Consider the following 21,861-nt stretch of genomic DNA (forward strand, 5'->3'; position numbering starts at 1 on the left):
AGAGCTATAAACAGACAAAGCGCATAATGGGAAGGATGTATTAAAACTGAAATAGATGTGACATTAATGTGGCCACTTTCAGCTTGATCAGCAAATCATTCAGTGCGATTCGGTAGGTTTTAGCGTGCCATTGTATTGAAAACAAATGTTGAACATAAAACCGTTTCCTTAGCCTCCAATCATAACCAAGGCCCTGCAGAATGAGCTACACAAAATTAGTGGTGGGATATAACTAACTATACATTTACTCCATTACTGCACTTCACTTGAGTCTTTTCTTTTCATGCCACTTTCTACTTCTACTCTGCTACATTTCAGAGAGAAATATTGTACTTTTTACTCCACTACATTAATCTGACCGCTTTAGTTACTAGTTACTTTACACATTAAGATATTTGCACTCAAAACACATTTTATTATAAATTGAACTATAACGGCCTACAAGTCCAGCTGAAATGATCAGACCATTAAACACACAACGGTTTTGATGATTTCCAGTTTAGAACGTGAGGAGTTTTCTGCATTGAATGCTTTTACTTTTAACACATAGTACATTTTCCTGATAATACTTAAATACTATTACTTAAGTAACTTTAAAATTTTCAATGCAGGACTTTTCAGTAAGTAAGTAAGTAAGTAAGTAAGTAAGTAAGTAAGTAAGTAAAGTGTATTAATGTAGTACTTTTTACAGATAAAAATCACAAAATGCTTCACAATAAAGTGAAATACAATAAATAAAAGACATAAGAATTCAAAGAAAATCAGCCAGCCATAAAAGCCCTCGTCTAATAAAAAGCCTGTATGAAAAACAAAATCTTCAACTGCTTTTTAAAAGAATCAACAGCATTTGAACAACGTAAGAGAGGGGCAGTGCATTCCTCAGCCTGGGTGCCACTGCCTGAAACGATCGATCCCCTCTGGTTATAAAATGAGCTCGGGGGACCACTAACAACAACAACCACTACTTGTAACAGAGTATGTTTACAGTGTGGTATCAGTACTTTTACTTAAGTAATTTCAGGATCTGAATACTTCTTCCAGCACTGCATGAATGCAAGGAATGATATATAGCTCAGCTGGCGCGAAGGTGTACAGTATGTAGCTAGTGGCCCAATTTCAGTGTATTAATTGTATCTTCTGGTGCTCGGGCAAACAATTAATAACCGGGGGTGCATTTCCTAACACTGTATTGATTGATGTTGTAGTCACAGCTCCCCATTGTTGTTTGTCGGTGTTGAGCTCTATGCTAATGTTCCTACTTGTTGCCTTTTATCACAGCAGATCTGACACTCAGATAAAAGGATACACATTACTCACAGCGCTGCAAATGTATTTGTCAGCTTCGCAAGGGAAAATCCATCTATGTCAGCAGGTGTGTTTTTTTCATTTAAAAATTACAGTTTACCATTTTTCTCACAACGTGTAGGCTACAGCAACATTCATAGGCAGGTTGTAGCAACAATCTGGTTCTGATTAAGCAATATTACACAGTGGGGTGTGACAATCACATGTGCAATATTGCAATTATACATACAACGGTTACCAACAAAATTAAAGATATAATCAAACTGTATTCATATTGTGAGGCAATTAGCTCTTTTAGAATAGAAAAAAGCAACAATTTTAGTCCGTCCCTGTTTAGCTAGCATGCCAACTTAAGCTAACGTTAGCTATGTAGACACTGTGGTGTTTCCCAAACTGAATAAATACCGCACATATGAACACAAAACTGCTTGGCTAGCTCAATCTTGTTGTAACTGAGATATCTGCTGACATTTGTATTTTCTTTTCATCGCCAGATTTAGCTGCTATACATCTGTGAACTTCACATGTAGCAGTATATTTTTAACATAGCACCTTGTCACTAGCACAGCTAATGTGATCCAAATATTTCCAATACCAGTTAACTCCAGAGTGTTGTAAAAAAAATAATGTCATTTCACCCGATAAATCCCTTTATATAAATATGTTGGAGAGTTTGTGTGTGTTCCACTGTGGTTCCTGATTGATTTTAATGAATAAACACACAGTTTTGGATTCAACTCTGTAATGTTGACATGGAAATGGCGGAGTAATATTTGTAGTGATGAACGTGGTGTGCTCAAACGGCTCTGGGTGTGCTATCATGCTGATTTTAACATGTTCTAAATGTCCTAGCTGACAAATCAGATTCCCTGGCTGGATCTACTTGTTGTATATAATTTAAATAGTTGTGATGCTTTAGATTTTATGTAACAAACTGTCATTTGATATGCTATCATGTAATTATCACTTGAAGGCCATGTGTCTGTATGGCGTGCTTGACAATGACAGGAGACCAAAGCATCTATCTTAGTGTATCCTGTTTGTGGTTACGGTATGGATCTAGTATTAGCTGGGAGAAAACCTTTGTCTAAAACCTTTTATGAAATTGTACAAAGTCTAATATGCAGTACCCATACACAGAAAATGTGATTTCTGATTCTTCCAGCTGCAATAATGAAAGCTTCCCCACCGGAGCCTTTGGGTCGGTATAACAGGGCGGCAGGCACGGTCCCTCATCACTTTGGACAGTGACATATGACGCCAGCGGGCAAGCTCAGCCTCTTCTCTCTCCATTCATCAGTTCAATGACATCTTAAATTTTAAAGCTTCTGAGCTGTCACAAAGTAAGCTTCATAGTTTCCCACTCACTTCGATAAATCAAAAGGCTGCCACGCCACCAATGGTGACAGCCGATGGAGCTGGCAAAGGACGGGAGGTTGGATAAATTAATTTATTCATGTTGATGGTAGATTTAGAAAACATTTGGGTTGAACCGACTCGTGCGTCAGGTTGCAGGTAATGCCGGACATTCAGCTAAAGGTGCTGTGAAATGCAGTATGTGGACTTTTTTAGTAATTTGTAAAGTCTGAGCCAGATTTGTGTAGGGTTAGTCTATATCCTCGACGTTCCACTTCCGGGATTGCTCCTTTGCCGCAGGAAATTTCACCGGATGCATGTATTTTCGCCGATGTCCATCCCCTTCCTCTTTCTTTGTGTTGGCGTTCTAACCTCTGGTGGATTTATGAGGACTATGGTTAACTGCTCCTCAGATTTTTCCACAAATAAAAACTAAATTTAAAGAAAGACTTAACAGTCAAAAAAGGTGAATAAAGGAAGAAGGGACAAATGAACCAATTACTGATTTAAATGTAGCCTTATGCGGCGTCTCACACTTGCTACTTTGAGTACATAGTGCGGCACTTGCTTCTTTCAGACAACACTACCCTGTCGAAATGTATGCACTACACAAGTGTGCACAATGTACTACATGTAAGTGCACTCACTGAAATATCCGAAATGAGACACACTATTAGACTGTGACGTTATCCTCCAACCAAAAAATCTCTTCTTCAGCAGTTGATTTAGCTTGGGCACCCTGGCGGTTATGGGTGAAGGCACCGACCATGAACCGCAATGTCCTTGCTTCTAGACCTTTGCTGCCTAAAATGCCCCATAATATGCTGCCCCATAATATGCTGCCTAAAAATGTCCCATAAAATAAAATATATATATATATGTGTGTGTGTGTGTGTGTGTGTGTGTGTGTGTGTGTGTGTGTGTGTGTGTGTGTGTGTAGCGATCTAGAATTGCATGTGACGCTTTTACTTACTCGTTGCCGCTGGGCATTTTCATTGACCCGTTAAACCTGACATCAGCTGTTCTTATCATAGCTGATGTGTATGAGGGGGTGTGGTTCACACACAGAGCATACTTTTGGTGAAGCGTTTCTTATTATCATATCATAAGGTCAGGACAATATTATGCTGAAGCTTTTTGTAAAGCACTGATACAGATTGTTGTTTTATGCTTAGCTAAAATAAAATATAGGTTATTGTTCATATTTAGGGAGCGAGCAAGAGGAACGCTGACAGTCATGCCTCTGGCTGATGATTAAACCTCCTATTCTGTGCCATTAAGACTAAGATGTGTTATTCAACAACATTGTGTCTCCAATCAACTCACCAACATTAATCTGGGAAACTGTCATACAGGGGGAAATAATCTTTCTACTCATTTTACAAGAAGAAGAAAACAGAGACAGCAGATAAAAAAATCAATCTAGACTCTAAAAAGAGTTAGAAAATACTTCCAAACTCCCATGCAATAAAAAATGTATAAACTTTGGAAATATAAATTAGAGATGTCTGACATAAATAAGACATTGTCCAGCAACTAAATTGAGTTTAAATATAATAATACATCATGGAAATCAATTTCATCAAAAAATAAATAAAATTTCATCTCCGCTATAAAAAAAAAGTCAGTGGGAAAGACATTTATCTCACAAAAAGACACAGAAACACATTTCAAACTATCTGCCACGAATTATAGACATCAAACAACGAACCAAACCTCAATGATATAAATACATTACTATAAGCCTGCCTACATTAACAGAAGACCAAGATGAAGCATCAGATAAACCATTTACACCAGACGAATTTCACAAAGCACTCATCTTAATACGTTCCAAGAAAGCGCCGGGCCCAGATGGCTTCCCTGCTGAGTTCTTTTTCTTTTTAGACATTCTTGGCAAACCATCTTTCCCATTTATTTATTTTTTAAAGAATAAAACAAGAACTGATAGAAACTAAGGGTTGCACAGACTAGTCGACTAGTCACTAGTAGACTTTACTACTCCACACTGCTTTACCTTTTTTTTTTTTTAAGCTTGAAGTCAACTATCAGGTGGTTTTGTCACTAACAGAATACATCTGTAGCACTGTCACTGGCAACATTTGTCAAAAGCTCAGCTCATTTGAACTTCATTTGAAAGCCACGGAGCGTTTGGGATGTAGGGAGATGGCGTAAGAGGACAAGAAGAGCTGCCTGTAGCCGTTTGGATTTCTGCTACGCTAAAGGACAGTTGCAGTCAGCTGGTGTAAAGACACTACGTGCTAATGCTAACGTTACAGGCTGTCCAGCATTGGATCACTGGAATACAGCACGGAGCCCAAGGTAGGAGGTATGAGGCGCGCTACACTTAATGACCATTTAAACAGTGTGCACACATAACTAGGCATAAACCCGATGCATTGGTTGCCGGATAACTGACTTTGCACTGAGTGATTGTTTACAGCAAATTTAAGCAGAAGTCTAAAGTCTTGTAACCCCTAGTCTCGTTTTGCCAGACCTTCCTACACAGCGCTGCAGAGGAGGGTCTGGCGATGTCCACATAGCCTTCTGGAATGGGAGAAAAACGTGCTCTGGTTTATTGGCATTTCATTTTCCCAATCACAATCTTCTAAGTAATAGCTAAATCTCAACCCACTTATCAAAACAATTGAATACGACACAAACAGATGGATGAATCTACCAGTCAGACAACACAACCCAAAACAAATGACATTTTCTCAACGACTCATGTACACCCACCTAGCGCTGGCAGGAATACGACCTCATATCTAAACCAGAGAACGTCGGCCGCGGTTTTTAAACATATCTTTAACGTGCCTAAGGAGCCCTCCAGATAGTTCAGGTACCATTTTCTAGCATAGACATCCAATCTGGCAAACCATTTATGACATTTTTTTCAAACACTGCCACCCTAAACATCTCACAAGCCCACTCCTGGATTGATGGCAGCCCTTCCTTCTTCCATCCTCTTAAAAAGACCATCATTAAATCATTAGTTTAATCATTGGCCATCATTAAACTAGTCTGGACCCAGCGTCTTATGTGCTTATCCATCCCTTTAAGGATTTACCAGAACATCTCCCAGAACAAATAATCTTGGACTGAATGGAACCTGGGTGCCTTCAATCTGTCCAAAATTCCTGGACCTTATATCACAGGACCATAGGACATGAAATAATTTGCCGTACTTTTATTCCTTTTAAAGAATTGACCACAACGTTTTTAGTATTTACAACTCAAATTGGTGTTGATAACACATAAGTTCATCTTAAAACAAGGCAATATGGAGACATCCACACTAGCAGAAGAAACGGTCAAGCTCACAGCACCTAATAACACCCTCTTCAAATTGGACAAACGTATCAACACTGACCAGACAATATCTCTTCCTACTGCAAAACGAGAGAAAGATTTATCCATATCACTTTACAACAACTGGACCGAAATCTGCACAAACACATTCTCTGTGACACATAAACCCAGCATCCAACTCATACAGCGCAAGGCCAACTAAAACACACATCACTCAAAAAAATGCACCAAATGGGCCTTCTCGGATTCAAGTAATTGCCCACTCTGCCCCTTTAACACGAGCCGATTACATCCATGCAATCTGGCACTACCCACCCGTACGACAATTTGGGAAAGGAATCATTGATAAACTGTCCCTCATTCTGAACTGCAGGATCCCACTCTCCCTATCACTCTGCTTGTTAGGCGACCTATCATCAATCACACCCCCCAACCACATTATTAAAATAGTACTCATCGCTCCAACTGTCGCCAACAAGACCGTCCATCCAAACTGGAATAGCAGAACACAACTAAACATCTCAAGATGGATATAGACCTCTTTACAGAACACATCCCAACGGAGAAATGATCTGCATCTATAAACTATAAAATACATGCATAACATACACAGCACAACACTCAGCTGCACCCCTGCTATGTAACCCTAACCCCATGTTATGGCTGTTGTCATTATTGCTGTTATTTTCACTATTATTTCCGTTATTTTCGTCTTCCTAAATTGTATTTGTTTTGTTTTGTTATTATAGTATTACTGTTGACTACTGCCATTATTATTATCATTCTTCTTACTATTAATATTTATTATTATTCCTTTATTTATTGCCTTCTTATTATTGCAAGTGTCTAGCTCCTTTTAAAACTGCATTAGCAAACCTATTCTTACTTTTATTATCACTGTAGTTAGGTTTTCTTTCTTTCTTCTTTCTTTTCTGTCTCTATATAAGGTCTTACGTTTTCACTCAGGATTTATTGTTATATTTCTTATTGCTATATGTTGCTGCCCCCTCTGTTATCTTACTCCCCAGTTTTTTTTCATTTCTTTCTTTTTTCTATTTCCTGGCTGGGATGGCTTGATGTCCTAATAAAAACAACAAAATAAAATTAAATAGATCATCTATCTCGACATGAACATGAAGGGTCTGGGGGCTGTCCAGGACGGGGGAATGGGCGATGACATGCGACTTCCATCAGCCGGCTCCTTCCCCAGAGCCTGGGGGGGCGGCTAAAGAAGGGAGACCCTTGCCTCACACATATATTTTTTATTTGCTCTCACGATCGCTTCCCACTGCCAGGGTTGTAACTGAAATAATAGGCTAAAGCAACGACAGTTTATGGAAAGCACAAGTGTAATTATGGTCAGATCTTGTGCCTGACTGATGGGGAAGTGATATTGATAAGCGTTGTTATTTACGCATCTACAGCATCAGCTGTTTTTTTGCCAGCTGTCCTTCCTGTTTTAGGAAGCAGCGACTGTATTGTGTTTGTAAAACCGAGTCTGTGTTCTTCATATTTATGTAGAATTATAGTTTGCTCTTCGTATATAAAACATGCGGCTCTGGTAGATGTTTGCGATTGGTCGTGCTGTGCAACACCGCCTCTTTTATGTGAACGCCCGCGTCGCTGGATTGGGAAACCCTGAGTTGACTGAACTAGTTGTTAACCAGCGTCATGACACGGGTTATGCGGGACCGCGGTTGTTAGGGTTAGTGAAGTCGGGTAACTGAAAGAAATCCAGGGCATGCTGATCTGGATTCGTAGTACAGGCCTCTGAAGATCTAACGTTTGCTTACTGTTTTGCCCCGTATGGTAATCCTGTCATGTCACCCATGTATTAAGTTCTGTCTTCTGTAGTGTCACTTGTCTTGTCTCAGTTCACCTAATTAACGCATAAATAAAAACAACAGAACTGCTAAATGTAAGCAATACAGGTGGGAAATGAATGATGTAGAGCAGGGGTCTTCAACGTTTTTTAAACCAAGGACCCGTTAGCTGAAAGAGAGACGGATCAGGGACCCCCTTCTACATATATTGTATAAATGAAGTTGCATATTAAACTGGGACCACAATAAAGTGTAGGGTGGCCTAAAGCCTTTGACATACCTTTTGAGTGCATAGAATACTAAGCTATTAAAATAATAATTGTTGGCATGATTCTGTAAATCATGTTTTAATGTTAAACATACAGAGAATCCTCAGGATGAACTGGATCTGTGGATGGCTACCTTAGTGACTTCCTTACCTATAGACCAGTCAGCCTGTCATCAGTTTTTGTTTTTTCACAAATAGGCTGATTCATATTTGCTAATATGTTGGATTCATGTTAAAATAAATAATTAATTATCTGATATAGAGTAAGAAATAACAATGTGCAGCAGTAGCTATGTTTCCATCCACCTGTCAATCAAATTATCCGAAGGCGCTACAGAGCTGCAGGATGCTGGCTACCAGCGGCAGTTGTTTAGCCGCCAACAGGTGACCGTGAGCCGGCTAAAGGCACCGCCAGATGACGGTGCTTTCAGGGGCCGTGGTGGAGTTTAGACAGAAAAAGTGAGCATCATGCAGCGATGACAGTTAAGTTTAGGAACCAAAACGACTAGGTAAGTTTAGGAAAAAGATGGTGATTGGGATTAAAACACTCGCGAGGAATGAACGAGTGTTTCCTGGGTGAAAGTATTTGGTGTTCGCTGCGAGGTGAACTGTGCTCCCCGGCTTGACAGCGCTGTGTTTTATGTTGACACCACGCTGTTTTATGTTGACGCCACGTTGTGCTATTTCATTTTGAGATTATGTTCCATTGAATATTGAAGTTGATAAATAAGTGTTTTAGCATGGCTGGCTGAGTGCCTCTATATCCATGGTGTTGCAAGGGGGATTTCATTCCAGCATGTTTTGTTTTGATGTGCATGATCAAAAAACATCCCCCCTCCCCCACTCAGCTTTTTTCAAAAATCCCACCCTACTAATATACATTTATGTCAAAAGACACCGGGAACACGTGCACACAGCAGGCGTAAGCGTCACGTATAGCAGCGTAGTGCAGCTATTTTTATTTCGACGCCCATGTTATGCAAACTGTCTGGCCACACCGGGCGCGTAGCGTCCGCGTCGCTGTAGCGATCATTTCGGCGTCTCCTCTATTTTTTGGGGCGTATGGGTCAAGCCAGGCAGGTAATCACATACAGGAAGACCACAGTGCAGCCGGATGCTTTTTTCAAAGTAAAACACCCATAGGTTTAAGGTGATTTGGGCTGTCTTGACTTCTCACAGCGATAGAAGATAGAAGATAGACAGATAGAATAACTGAATGATAATACACCGCCAAGGCTCAGGTACATTCGAGCAGGCCATTACACCGCATGAGTAAGCTTCCTCATCTCAGGAATAATTCATATTAATCAAGATACATGAAAGCGCACTCAAACGTTGTTTACACATAACGGTGTGTCAAAGCCAACAAGAAATGTCTCACTCTGTGGTTTGGATCAGAGCTAAGGTCTTTGAGGGCTATGTCTCACAAAAAAACAGTGGTTTTATCACATTAAGCCATCAAACGACTTAAAGTATGCTACAGGCTTATAGGCGTAATAAGCAGGTGTTGTTCCACTACTCTTAGTTTAGGAGTTATGCAGGGATATTGAATTTCAGAATAAATACATATAGGGAATAAATCTTTTTGGGTATGCATTAGTCTACTTTTTTTCTTCTTCTTGGAGCTTTAACTTGTGCTTTACATGAAACAAATCTACACAGGGAACTTAGGTAAATCAAACACAGACAGAACTTAAGTTAGAAATGAATTGTTTCAAACTGTGGTCTCTCACAGGAGAGCTTACACATCAACCACTGAAAGATGAATTACATGCAACCTTTTTCTTTTTTGTCTTTTCAGAGCAGGAAATGCTTGACATTTTGAGACTGTTCTCCCTCAAGAAACGATGACTTAAGTTGTTTAAAGCTATAGTGCATAGCTTCTGTCTCCCCCATGGGGAATTCTAAGTAATGACAACAACACTGTCCGCGCATCCACATGACGCAAACCTTCGGTGATCGCGCACCACCCCCCACCAACCCTACACACAGTTGCCAGTAGCATTTAACCCGTCAAATCAAGGAGGACATGGGGGGGTTAAAAAAGCATGATGGACTCTTCAGAAGAAGTAAATATCTTGTCATTTGTATGTCCTCTTCATCTCCAAAGCTGAACGCTGCTGTTGTCCTTTCTCAGCGGTGACGTAAAATACAGAGAGAGCTTTATGGAACTGATAGGCAGAAATAGCTTTGTAGCAACTCATTTGGAAATGGCTTGAATGTAACGGACGTTGATTAATATAAAATAGTTGCACACTATAGCTTTAGCTCGTTTGTACGATCAGCAATTATGACCCATATTTACGTTTTAATGGTTAAAGCTTTAGTGCGTAACTTTTTTATATTAATGTACATCCGTTACATTCAAGCCGTTGCCAAATGAGTTGCTACAAAGCTAATTAAGACTATCAGCCCCACACAACTCTCTCTGGATTTCTCAATATGGCTATGTTCAGAAAATTGTGCCGTCCGGCGACTTTCCCGCGCAGAAACTCAAGTGAAGATAATGACCTCTGAAGACTCCATCATGCTTTTGCGGATGCGCCGACAGAAGAGGTGTGACGAGATCTCGTCCCATGTAAAATGTGTCTCGCGATATCAGTACACAAGTGCAGAGCAGCAGAGCAACATGACGGATGACTCTGACTTGAACCTCGAAATTAGCATAGATTAACCCGCCCGTTCTACAAAGTTGAGTCCGAGTTAACTTTTGCAGAGCGATAGCGTAAGAAAAAAAATCTGCCTGTAAAACCCAGCGTTACAATATTAGAGAGTGCCGCTCTCTCTCTCTCTCTCTCTCTCTCTCTCTCTCTCTCTCTCTCTCTCTCTTGGCCGAGACACAAGTGTCTGTAGCGTGCAGTTCATTGTGGCGCTGTCCCGCGCAGACCACTCTCTTTCTCTGTTAAAATGAGTCAGGAAGCGGACAGCAAAACATAACGTTACTTTTAATGATATTAAACAAAGAAATGTTCTCCGTTCGTCCTATAATGGTCATACATTGATACTAGAGTAGCCTACTTCCTTGTTTAGTGCTGCAATTAATACAATGCAGAGGAGGAGAAAAGAGTGTCTTCACAAAAATCATCTGTTGAGTGTTTGTTGGTAATTTATTTGTGCTTTCGAACGTAATCACTGTGAAACAAAGTCAAATAAGATTTATTTCTCTCTGTCTACTGTACAATGATAAATTCAAGTACAAAACATTTGGTCTCATCTACTGCCAGAAAACGTTTGGTTATGTTGGAACCTTGGTTCTCTGAATGAAGAGACTATCCCTCCACAGTATATATTGAAAAGGTAACGGTGTAACTGTTAGTTGTATGGTATAGGAGAGAAGCTAGTCAGTGTTTGTCAGTCCTTCCAGAAAAATGTTTTTTTGTGATTGTTGCGGGCAAAAATCCTTGATTAAGCGGCACGTTTTCTTAAAAAATGCGGTGGAATATGCGGGATATTTAGGCAATTTTATGCGATGAAATTGCGGGAACTTGCAAAAACTGCAGTTTGATGAAAAAGAAAAAAAAGTGATTCCCCCAACACCCTGCTTTTGGCTTTTCCATGATGTTCACGTCGCGTAATTACGTCACTTCATAACGTTCCCATGGCAAAATGGTTGTGTGAAGTAAACGCAAAAATGTTCAACTTTCTGCTAAGATATATGTGACTTTTTTGCAACGAAAATGCAGGGATTATGAAATCATGCAAGCCCCGCATATTTTGCGCGGAAATCGGCAATTTTGAAATGCGCCATATTTGAAGAAATGCGGCCCCAGCATAAATATGCAGACTTTGGCTGATTACGCATTGAATTATGCGATCGCATAATCGCGTTTATCTGGAGGGACTGGTTTGTGGTATTTCAGTGCCGAGATTCATTCCGTGACATTAGATTAAATAAAGGACTATTTTTCCAGTCTTATTTCTTCATTAAAGTTTTTTTTAAAATAGTGTTAAAATCTTGTCTCGATCTCGTGAACCCAACCTCATGTCCCGTCACACCTCTAGCAGACAGTGTTCTTGTCTTTACTTAGAATTCCTCATGGGGGCGACAGAAACGACGCACTATAGCTTCAAACGGCGCCGTCATCTAGTGGCCGCAGGAAGTATAAGAGAGCTAAATCTGCATAAAGAGGTAGGCTCAAACATACTGATTGAACCCAAACCAATATCTTTTTCTCACCTTAACCAACTGAACATAACCAAAATGCGACCATTTCACATTGTTAAAACACACGCACCACAGCGCGTTTAAGAAAGGGCTCTCCGCTTTGCTCCAGGTAACTCTATCGTTACCTGGCTGGCTGTCACCAGTGGAGACTTGGATGCTGTTGGCAGGGTTAACTTTACTGGCTGTGAGGGGCAGGGACTCGTGCTGTCTCGCAGAATTTGAACTCAAATGCATTATTCGGGCATTGCAACACACTTTTGGTTGATGAAGAACGGAAGAACTGGAGAGTTTCTTGGAACTAGTGTTAGTGAACAAAAGACAAACCGTGTGTTTACATGCAGTTTAAAAAACAGACAATTATATTCGGGTTAAGGCAATACCTCGATTTCTCAATTGTGGAGGTGGAGCAGGTCTGTGAGTTAGGAAGGAGCCTGGTTATGGAGGGCTTTGTGAGTGAGGAGGAGGACTTTAAACTGGATGCGTTGATAGTCGTTGCTATGATACCATACAACAAAAGAGCGTTGGCCGAATAAGTGGGCCATCATCAACAAAAAGCCTGCGGTCCATCTGTTTTACTCCCCGCCGAGGCAGCAGTGCATATCAGGAGATGGCTTAAACCGATTGTCCATCTCTGGGGCTGTCAACGCTGTGTCTTGGCAAAAAAAGTGGCGGGACCGAGCTGCTCCTGCTGTGGCCGCTGGCTAACGCTAGTTAGCTAACAAAGTTATCTTGCTAATTCCACCCGACACTGGTTACAGATATAATGAGCCGAACATGTTGTCATCTCGGCGAGAGCACTGTGCTTTCCTACGCTATGACAAGAGTGTGTGAATGAAACATGAAGTTGTTCAATTTTACTAATTTAGTGGCCCGTCGGTGTAATTTTAACATAGGTCAACCGGAAGAAAAAAAGCCAGTTTTGCGTTGGAAGAGCCCCGCCTACTGTACCGGAGGTAGAGTTACTCCTGTCATTCTCCTCATTCTTCCCCCCTCATGTATACGAGGAGAACTGGCTTAACCCGGTTATTCTGCTGTGCATGGAAACGCACTGCAAGAGGCATCAAGGAAAAACCCAAGGCACTTCTAAATCTTAAGATTTATTTTTCAAAATGCCTTTAATTCATGCCTTGGGTTTTCCCCGTGATGTCTACACTTTTGATTGATGCCATGGGCCAAAAAAAACAAAACAAACTTAGAAAAGACTAGAAAGTTAGAAAAATAAATAGAAAAAAATGTCTTGCAAATAAGGCAGTTATCTAGTCAGAGATAAAAGGGCAGGTGCTCGAGGCGGGTTACGCCATCCATTCCGACATTGACGTCTAATTGTCGGAGTTGCGGCACTTCCATTGTTTTCAAGCGTCTCACCAATTTTTGTTTCCATTAAGGTTAGGGTTAGGGAACAGCAGCATGTCAGAATAGCAGCATGTCTGAATCAAAGCATGTCGGAGTAGCGGCATGTCGGACTGGCAGCATGCAACCGTACTAATGTACAAGTGCCTGACATACAGTAATGGATTTGCTGTTGCCATTAAACTACTTAAACCCTGGTGTAAGTGCACTTTTGCTCAAGATGAAATATGAATCAGAATAAAAGATAAATGACAGCTCTATAGCGGCATTCTACCATTGGAATCAATTAGAAAAAAAAAAGGACTTTTAGTGGTGGTGCGAAGAGTTCCCAGTGGACAGAATGACATGGGTTTTCAATGTCCTCTCTGACCGTGCTGCTAGTTTCCTGCTGCAAAGTAGCACACGCTACTTGTTAGCTGTGAGGTTACTAGGGGTTTAAATCACAAGTTTGATTATGATACAATATTATATTGATTCTTTGGACCACGATACAGTATTTGCTGATATCACAAAAAAACATAATTCAATTCAGGGGCCTGCAATCTATATCATATGTCCATTTTACACAATCTATATTTTTCCAAAAATATGATTTGACAATTTTATTTCTGAGTTCTTCCAGACATTTAAAGGGCAACTATCGTTTTTTTCAACCTGGACCCTATGTTCCTATGTGTCTGTGTCTAAGTGACTGATGGGAACAACAGTCTTTGACATTGGTCCAGTATTAAGAGAGATCTCTGCAGTCGGCAGCGGAGAAACAAGCTACAATGTAAATTAATAGGACAATTGTCCAGCTTGTATTTACCTTCACTAAAGTTTTGCTGCTGACAGACTCAGATTAATATTCTAAGTGTCTGACAAAATTATGGAAAGGATTTCTAAGGAGGTCGACCTTTCGGTTAAAGAGTAAGATCCTTTTTTTAAACATAAAAACATCGGCGAAATTGTGTTGGCTAAAGCCACCAGACTCCATGTAAATAAACATTTATTTACATGGAGTCTGGTGGCTTAAGTGAAATTTTATTTATATAATTTTAACATCGTAATAATACACTTCATTTGAAGTAGACAGAAACAAAATAAAACTATGAAAAGCTGTTTTGGGTCGTCTTTCCAATTTTCCAACCATCACAACTCTAGTTTTGGTTGAAATAAACACATAGTTTACCGATTTACATGTGAAAATATGTTGGCTCTATACACGCTAAAATTAAATGGAGTCTGGTGGGTTTAGCGCTAGCGACTTCAGAGCTGTTTCTGGTTAAACAGAAAGGTCTCAAAGAGGTTTTAAAGGTCCATCTCCGAAGGGATCCTTTCCATAATGTTGTCAGACACTTAGAATATTAATCTGAGTCTGTCAGCTGCAAAACAAGCACTTTAGTGAAGGTAAATACAAGCTGGACAATTAACTTACATTGTAGCTTGTTTCACCGCTGTCGACTACAGAGATCTCTCTTAATACTGGACCAATCTCAAAGATTGTTGTTCCCATCAGTCACAAAAACAAAGGAAGAAAGGATCTAGGTTAAATCAAAAACAAACAATTCTTTTTAATAAAAAGAATAACTATAAATCTACCAGTTGTCACTGGCTAACATAATAGTTCCTGGTTTTCCCTGACTTGCACTGTGAGCTGTGAAAAAGGCCTGGAGTGAAAAAGAGGGATAAAGTGGGACAGAGAGACAAACCATTAGTCTCACAGCAGATGATAAAATGTGCTGGACCTGTGCAACCAATTAGTGACAGGAAGCCTATGCGGGACTGTTCTATGACCCTGCAAACGCCCTGTTCCCGCAGGATTTCCAACCATTACCACATGCACCATGCTACTCCCACCTGCTGATCTGATCACTCCTGGCCGCAACAGTGTTCTCTATCCACACTCTCACACTGTCTGTTCCATTCTGCAATGGAAATAATACGTGTGTGTGTAACATTGTGCTTGTCTTTGTCGTTACTAGAAGTGTTTCTGTATGTGCTTTGTGCTTCTGCCTGTGCTTATGCTGATGTGTTTAATTGTGTGTCTACACTGTAAGAAAAAAATCTGTAGAAAAACGGATAATGTCCTAGCGGAAAATTACCAATACCTTTTCCGTTAAGTTCACGGACATTTGGCAGGCTGTATTACTGCAGCAAGACTTATCTTGGAAGAATGCAAACGAGCCACAACTCACGGATTGGACTAAAGTAATGACAGAGACTGCTTCCTTTGGATACTCAATAGCTAGATTGAACAATGGCAAAGGGAAATTTAGCCAGGTATCAGGTGCTGTTTTAAGGGTAAATGTTTTTCACTGTCTTTGTTACTGAGGTTTTTTTTTTTTTTTTTAGTTTTTTTGTTCTTTGTGTGGGTTGTTGTTCTTGGATGTGTTTTTTTTTCTTCCTTTTTATTGTAAAAAGAATATTGTATCAAGACTATCTGATTGAATGTGTATGGAAGATGTTAATAAATACTTAATAAAGTACAAACAAAAAAAGTTTACGGACATTTCTGTTAATCCTAAAAGGGGAAAATTCTCTACATTTACAGTATATCCTCTGTACCTTTAACGGACATTTCTGTTAATCCAAAAATCTTAACCACCAAATCAGAATCTGCCTTTTGGGGGTCTGGATGTCCTCCCCAAGGAAATTTTGAGCATCAACGACTTCATTTCCTGTATTTGGATACACTTTAATATACCAATTTACGGTGGAAATACCTTTATTTAGCCTATGTGAAGAAGGAAAACAGATGACAATTCAAAATATATCAAAAATATGAAGAAAAGTATGGTATTGCGTGTCATTGGGCATTTTTAAGAGGTTATATGGAAATCCTGGAGCTTTCCTAGTGGGTATACTGCATATCACGTAGACAACACCACTGCACCAAATCATTACAGAGAATTCGTTCATATTAAGTAGAAACTCAAGGTTTCTTGAAGAAAACCTGCTCCCGACCAGGTTAGGTTCACAGACTCAGTTACCATAGTAACTGACTCTGAGGTTAAGTTACCTCTCTTTCTGGAACGGAAAACCCAGAGTTTCCCTCATCTCAGGGTTAACCAACTCAGAGTTTTCACTAAACCTGCTTTCTGGAACGGGCCTCAGGTCCGTTCAGCATGTTGTAGCCTGTTGCCGTTGCTTTTGATTTCTCTCCTGCGTGACTTTGTAAGTTTTTCCAGTCTCTGTACTGCCGTTTTTTGTTATATTAAATCCTCAAGTTCAAACCATCTCCTGCCTGCCTGCCTCTCACTGCATTTGGGTCCACTATCTTCCACTAATCATCACACGCCTCGTATTAACTGCTAACACAGCCACTTGTAACTTATGCCTACCGTACACTAGAAGACTTTAAGCAGACTTAGAAAAGACTAAGGTCTGACACCATCTGACATCTAAAGTCAATCATCTCACATCTGACGTCAAAGACTGTCATAACATGTAAAGACTGGGGATCTTCAGGGTCACACATTGCAAGACTACGACTAGATTAGTTTTGAAAAATGTAAGCTAGCTAGCTACTGCTAGCGTTAGCTGGTAACTTAAGGGAAAGTTAGCTGATTTTCTATTCTGCCCTACATGCAGATGAATGGCAGCAGTACCTGCAGGTCTGCGTTTATCCACCGGTAAAACTCTTGTTGGGTTCAGAAGGGTTGAAAATCGGCAACTTTCCCTCTTTAGCGTTTAGCGCCATAGCAAACATAAACACCACTGGCTCTAGCGGTTTGCTGCTTCCTGTTGCCGGAGGGAGAGCACCCATTGGCTGTTGTCATGTTCACGTGATTTAACGTCACTACCGAGACTTAAAACTTACGATAATATCAAGCACGTTTGATTTTTGTCGGAACGTGAAGACGGGAAACAGACAGACTGGGACTGAGTTTTATGACCACCTTACACCAAACGATGGAGACGACGGGAGCAACGACAGGACAACTTTAGCAACTCTCAGGATTTCATTCCGATATTGGAAAGTAGTCTGCGGCAGTGGAACCCCTCGAAAAGTCGTTTGGTGTAAGGTCGGCATAATTGGTTAGGACATAAAGAAATCCCCTCCAAAATACCCCTATGATGTTGCAGCTCTCCGGCCTCATTTACAGTTGGCAAAATGAGTCAAAAGGACACACGGACTCATTCTCATCCATTGACTCGCAAGAAAAAGAAGGTGAATAAACTAAAGAGAACATTTTCTACAGTCTCTCTTTGCTTCGAAATATGGGTCCTATTTCATTATGGCTTTTGCCCTGATGTTTGGATAATGTGTGTAAATCCTTTCCATGACACACTGCAGTAACCGAAAGCAAAGCATAGGTTTTTTTCTGCCTTTTTTCATTTGCACAGTTCCTTCTGCAGCATTGCAGCGGCAACATTCTGCCACCCGGAAAGCTTTGTGCATTAACATCAAAGCACTAATAGCTCCAGCAATACATAAAAGTTCTGAGGAAAAGAATCAAGACTGGGGAGTTGTGGAAATGATAACTGCCGCATTATAGGTCCCTGTGTCCCACACAATTGCCATAAGTCACTTTTATAACTCCTAATTAAGTCTCCTATAAATTTTTGATGCATCTATGTACAGTGCGGTAAATCAAACAGCTTCTGTTGGCATCGCCTTGGCATATCCCATATGGGAGGGAAGAGGAGGACCGGTTTTATGCCCCGCAAGTTATGGAGCCTGCAAAGTACACAGCAGTACGGATGATCCTATGGAGGGAGGTATAGGGAAGGGCTATGCAAATGAACCGTCTGGATTGTTCTGAATAAGAGGCCATAAGGAATCTAGAGTATGCTTGCAGAAACAACACATGGAAGTGAGTAGTTTGATAATACATTCACCTTTTCAGTCATTTTTTGAGCCCAATCTCCATCCAATGCTCACGTTTCACGTGAGGACTTGTTGGTTGGACAAATCACACCGGCATGTTATAGACAAAACAGGCAGCAGATTAAAATAATTATTAGTTGCAGCCCTAATCAGAAGCCATATTAAAGTAATCAGAAAGTAACACCGGCGGCTCATCAGGAAAATGTTAAAATCATTAAAGTTATAAAGTTACTGCTACCTGATGTTTGTTTAGCCATAATCACCTTAAAAAGGTAATTTCTGTTCTTTTTTTTCCAACCTGGACCCCATTTCCTCATGCATTTGTGTCTAATAGACTGACGCGAGCTGCACCCCCTGCGTTCTCGCTCAGTACTGGACCAATTTCAAAGATTTCTGGTCTCATCGGTCTATTAGACACATGCATGGGGAAATGGGTTGGGAAAAAACAAAATTACACTTTAATACTCTTCCCAGGAAGCCCCTGAGGGGAGAGCTGCCACTTGTTGTTATTTTTTTCCTTTTTGGGCAGTTTAGTTAGCTTTGTGATTTAGTTTTACTTTAGTAGCTCAGTAGCTCAGTCTGTAAGGTTTTGGCTTGGGAACCGGAGGGGGAGAGCACCGAACCCCTAGTCTATATCAATGACGTTTCATTTTTGGGATTGTTTAGGTGCCGCTGGAAATTCCGCCAGATGTCTCTCATTTCAGCCCGATGTCCGTTACCTTCCTCTTCCTTTGTATTGGCATTTTAAACTCTGGTCTGATTTATGAGCACGGTGGTTAAATCCAGACAGCTATCTAGACTATCTGTCCAATCTGAGTTTTCTGTTGCACGACTAAAACTACTTTTGAACGTACACATGTTCCACCAAAACAAGTTCCTTCCTGAGACTATTTAGCAGAGGCACCGTGGCTCTGTCCGCTGCTTAGCACCGCCCAAGATGACTGTGATTGGTTTAAAGAAATGCCAATAAACCAGAACACGTTTTTCTCCCATCCTGGAATGTTGTGTGGACTAGACAGACCCTCCTCCACAGCGCTGTGGAGGAATGCGAGACTATTGAACCGCCAACCGCTCGGGGTGCCTGTCATGGGCAGCCCCCTCACTCTAACGTCCCTCCATCACTCAGCGGCGGCGCCAGGGAGGGGCTAGGGTGTGTTGTAGCTACCCCTAGGATTGCCATAGCACCCCCTTAGCACCCCCAAGAAATTGCTGTGGTTGATTTATAAATAAATAAAAAATCGTTAATGTGTAAATAGTATAATTTATATTTGGAAAATGAATAAATACATTAATAAAACAAACCGATTATTTTTAGGCTAAAAAAACACAGGTGATCGTATTCGGCCAAAGGGTGCAGCACCCAGCACCGCAGCACACATTGAACTTTTGACCTTACTTCCACAGTAACGTATGAAGAAGAAGAGCTCAATATTTGGAGCCGTTAGGATTAGAGAAGTGAGTTTAACGCTAGCAATGGATACATTTTTACTCCCTCAACGTCAAGGTGTGGAGACTTTATCAAAACCTGTAAATGAGACTGAGAGATATGGTGAACCTGTCACCAACCGGGAGGAAGAAAAGCAGCCGGAGGAAGATGAGCTGACCGCGGCCGTGATTAGGCTACTGCTGAGGATGCTTAACGTCACCCTGCTGTACATGACCAGGGGATCACACAGCCAGGCCACAGTGGGGGAGTCAGCTGATAGGGGTCCATATAAGAACTTTACTCTTATCTCTGTCTCGTAGAAGAACATTACAGTAATAAATATATAGTAAATATACAGCGCACTGGACATCGGTTTATTTTTAGTCCAGAAAACGTGTTCGCCCTCTGTGGCTTATTTAGATATATTAAGATATGACTACAGTATTTTGACCATATGTGCAAATGTGAAAACTGTGTGAGGATACATGCGCGTGTGTTTATGTGTGTGCTTGGCTATGTGTGGTGTATTTGGCCTGCTGCATTACTCTTCTGAGCCAGTGTATGAGAGCTGCAGTAATGATTGTTTGAACCCGGCTTGTTGGCTGGTATTTGAAATATGTTTGGTGGGCTAATCAGAGTTCTATGGTGCTGTTGTATTGGCAACTTTAAATCAATCTCTCTCGTTCGCTCGTTTAGTAAACCGCGGCGGAGGTGGGCATCTGCGCGAGTGTGTGTAACGTTAGCCTATTTGTGTCAAGGGAAACTCAAAATTTCAGAGCACGCTCACTGAAACGTCCAGCAACCCCAAAGCACCAGCAAAAGAACATCTCTGGCGCCGCCACTGCCATCACTGCATGTAAAGGTCCTGTTTGTGCATGTGTGTGTATTTCGGGAATGTATGTAATGTGCGTAATAACTAACAACAGAATGAACAAAATGTAATTCCCCTTTATGGGATCAATAAAGTATGTGTTAATATTTAATCTTAATCTTAAGGCTGGTTTGTTTGTTGTTTTGGCCAGGGCTCTTTAGGCTTCTATATTTGGCAAAAAAAAGGTTCAACTGCTGAACCTCTTGACTCCTCGTCTTCCTTAACAAGCTTTATGTTACTCCCTTTTCAGACCTACTTGGGGTTGTAACCATATCATTAGATTATTACTACTTATTTATTACTTATGCATTCATGTTAAACCGGATTTTGCAAATGTCCAGCCACTGGATAATGAGCTGGATGAACACAAAAGCAGGATGGCTTTTCAACAGGACATTAAGAACTGCAACATTTGTTTTTCACAGAAACTTGGTTCGCAAAAGACAAAAGACAACAAAAGACAAAAAAACAACCTAATTACTTGCACTGAGACAAAAAATGCATTGGCCCACCTATCTACAGCTAGAGGAGACCGCGATAAGCCCTATTTCAACAAACGGTGGAGTATCCCTTTAACCATGTATTGTTAACCAAGGAGAGATGCATTGCACCAGATTGTAGCACAGTTGCTATTCTTGGCCCATAGTCCCTGGGTCTGAGTGGTGCTCAGATCATTTCTACGGGGCTATCCTAAGGTACCTCATGATGGGATGCCATCCGATGCCCAGCCATATTTTCCATCTAAGGCACATTGTTTGCCAACCTAATGTCTACCATATTACAGTCTAACTGTGCTTCTCTCTGAGTCATACATCTTTAGAAAATCAGGGTTAAAAAGTATTCCTCTAAATGTATTTTAAATTGACTTTCCTTTGTAACATTCCACAAAGTAAAAAAGTGTATTGCAATATGATCTTGGTGGTGTTTTCCACCGCTTGTTGCTAGTTCATGCTCGACAAATTAAAATATTATCCTGTATGATTATCAGTGTCAAATACTAATGTGTGCCCAGTCAAGTCTAACAAATAAATTCCCCCCGGCTTTGTGCTCACTTTCATACCGCACCAGCTCTTCTGGGTTCACTCAGTGATTCCTCGTTATGCTATCTTGTAGCTACATAACAAATGATAGCAGGCCTCACGCTGTCTGGCAGTCACACATACTCGTACTCT

General features: G+C 40.7%; 1 protein-coding gene across 1 annotated transcript in view; it reads right to left on the reverse strand.

Moving 5' to 3' along the window:
• The window catches only part of sorcs3 (sortilin related VPS10 domain containing receptor 3), a 376,202-nt gene that overhangs the window by 105,945 nt on the left and 248,396 nt on the right, over window positions 1-21,861 (reverse strand). The gene's annotated exons all lie outside the window — the stretch shown is intronic.

The sequence above is a fragment of the Perca fluviatilis genome, chromosome 1, assembly GCF_010015445.1.
Source record: "Perca fluviatilis chromosome 1, GENO_Pfluv_1.0, whole genome shotgun sequence".
Classification (NCBI taxonomy): domain Eukaryota; kingdom Metazoa; phylum Chordata; class Actinopteri; order Perciformes; family Percidae; genus Perca; species Perca fluviatilis.